The sequence below is a fragment of the Hylobates moloch genome, unplaced genomic scaffold (assembly GCF_009828535.3).
Source record: "Hylobates moloch isolate HMO894 unplaced genomic scaffold, HMol_V3 SCAFFOLD_5, whole genome shotgun sequence".
NCBI lineage: Eukaryota > Metazoa > Chordata > Mammalia > Primates > Hylobatidae > Hylobates > Hylobates moloch.
In genome coordinates this window covers 71853989-71856851 of record NW_026652280.1, presented here as the reverse complement: position 1 = coordinate 71856851, position 2863 = coordinate 71853989, and the positions used below count along the sequence as shown (strand labels likewise).

Here is a 2863-nt window from a genome sequence, read left to right as displayed (position 1 = left end):
ATCAAAATTGGAAAGAAATAAGTCAAATTAGCATTTTTCACAGATGACATGATCTTACACTTAGAAAAATCTAAAGACTCCACCAAAAAACTGTTAGAACTGATAAACAAATTCAGTAAAGTTGCAGGATGCAAAATCGACATACGAAAATCAGTAGCAGTTACATATGCCAAAAGTAAACAATCTGAAAAAGAAATTAAGAAAGAAATCTGGGAGCCTGCATTTTCTCCAGTACTCACTGGGGGCCACCTGCTGAGGGATTTGGCTGTTATAAATAAAGTTGTGATGAACACGTGTACAAGTGTTTGTGTAGACATAAGTTGTTATTTCTCTTGAGTAAATACCTAAAAGTGGGATTGCTGGAGTTTTACTACCCTTGGATGCTACTGTTGATATGGAAAAGACTGAGGAATAGTTTACTAATCTGCACATTGTTAAATGTTCCTCAGGAACCAAAGAGCACACTTACCTTCTTGGCATAGACATATCAAAGACTGTGCAAGCAGGAAAAGAAAACTTGGTTGCTGTTTTATATTCTAATGGATCAATCAGAATATATGATAGAGAAAGATTAAATGTACTCTGAGAACTTAGTGGATATCGCGGACTTCTTAATGGAGTCAAATTGGTGAATTCCTGTGACAGTGTATATCCAGGATACACTGATGGCACTGTAAAATGTTGGGAAGCTCGAGTAGCCAGTGAAAAACCTGTCCAGCTCTTCAAGGATTACCCTTCCAATATTTTTATCCATTTTGATATTAACTGTAATGATCATATTATTTGTGGTGGTACAGAAAAGTTGATGATGATGATGCATGGTTGGTGTTTTGGGATGCAAGGATGAATTCTCAGGATTTATCTACAACTAAAGACCCAATTGTGCATATTCAGAGACACATAGCAATGATGTCACTCAAGTACATTTCCATCCCAGCAATCCCAGCATGATAATCTCAGGTTCACCTGATGGCCTGGTAAATGTATTTGATATTAATGTTGATAATGAAGAGGGTGCACTGGTTACAACCTGTAACTCAATTTCATCAGTCAGCTGTATCAGTTGGTCTGGGAAAGGTTACAAACAGATTTACTGCATGACACATGATGAAAGATTTTACTGGTGGGATCTTAATCATCTGGATGCTGATGAACCAATTACATGTTTGAACATCCAGGATGTCAGAGAAATGGTTAACGTGAAAGAAGATATTTTAGACTATTTGATTGGTGGCCTATATCATGAAAAGATGGAAACATTGCTTGATTGCTTGTTATCCTTCCTTTGGATAACAAAGGAAGGATTCGGTTGATGAACATTAGGATTGGCCCATGTGACTAGTCTTCAGGGAGGGCATGCTGCTACAGTTCGTTCTTTCTGTTGGAACGTGCAGGATGATTCTTTGTTGACTGGAGGAGAAGATGCACAGTTATACTTTGGAAACCTGGAGCTATAGAGAAGACCTTTATAAAGAAAGAGAGCATGAAAATAGCATCCTCTGCGCACCAAGTACGAGTTAATAGTAATGATTCTTATAAAAGAAAGAAAAAGCAGTGTTAATACACTGGCACTTTGTTTGGTAGGTTTCATAGTTTCAAGTGATCATTCTTGTTTACTACCGATGGTAGACATGTTTAAAACTTTATGTAAAAGCAAGCCAGTTAGCAAACAATCCTTGAAAAATGTCGAGAACGGTTTAATGCAGGTCTTCACATATTCTAAAAAATTTTAAAGCCACTAATTAAGTATAAAATCAGTACATTGAAAGTAAAATTTCTAATTTTAAAAACACATCTGTTAAGTTACTAAATGTTGGGTTTAAGAAATGGCACTGATAAGGACTTTTTAGAAGTAGATACCTGGTTAAATTTAATAAAACAGGTGGTTGGCTGCATTTTTTAAGCCAAATTTTTTATATTTTAAATTATCTTCGTTGTGTATGAAACCAAATCAGACAATATTCTTCATTTGAGGAGCATCTATATGCTTAATACACCTAATGTATTATGTTTGAGTATTTAAGTGTAAGTATTTTAATGACTCTAAATAGAATTAAACCTTTTAAGAAATAAAATGATAGGCATCTATCTAAAATGAGAAAAATATATTTAGTAAATATTTGCACCCTTAATATTGTTAGTAAGCAGTAAACAGGTGTTTTGCTGATGAAAAGGAAGTTATCTTACTAAATTGAGACTCAAAGTGAAATATAAAAATGAAAATATTTATAATAGGACTTGACTTGGAGAAATCCCTATTCTTCCTGTTGTCCAAAGCATGACTCTGAAGATAACCTGGACTACTCTCTTCCCTCTTCTCCTAACCAGTTATTCACCAAGTCCTATGCCATTTCACCTCCTAACATCTGTCAGCTACCCTTTTGCTTTTACTTCACCACTATTACCTTAGAGAAGACTTTCGTTATTTCTCACCTAGATTACAGACTCCATCTCTAATCTGCTTCAGTTTATCCTTCTTGCTACTTCTAGGCTAACCATAAAAAATAGACCTGGTGGAGGTGGGGAAGTGAGGGGGAGAAACAAAACCATCCGATGATGCCTCATCCTGCTCAAATTCTTCGTACATTGATGTTTTGATGGAGCACTACGTAAACATTAAAAAATTATGTTTTTCAGAATCTTTAAAATATAAGTCAGTGCTATGTAGTAAATGGAAAAACTAGTTTGAAAGATTTCCTTGAGGAATTACATTCATAAAACAATTACATTCACAAAACATAAAACAGTATCAAAACAATAGGGCTTTTTAAAATTAAAAATATTGAAAATTCAAAAGTAATTAATAGTGTTGGAAGATGTGGGTGACAAAATATTCCTAAAAGCAGAACTCAAAGTGACAGAA

At 34.6% G+C, this 2863-nt stretch overlaps 1 pseudogene; it reads left to right on the top strand.

Moving 5' to 3' along the window:
- The first annotated feature begins 394 nt into the window (after positions 1–394).
- On the top strand, positions 395–1561 carry LOC116467821 (WD repeat-containing protein 89-like; annotated as a pseudogene).
- The last annotated feature ends 1302 nt before the right edge of the window (positions 1562–2863 follow it).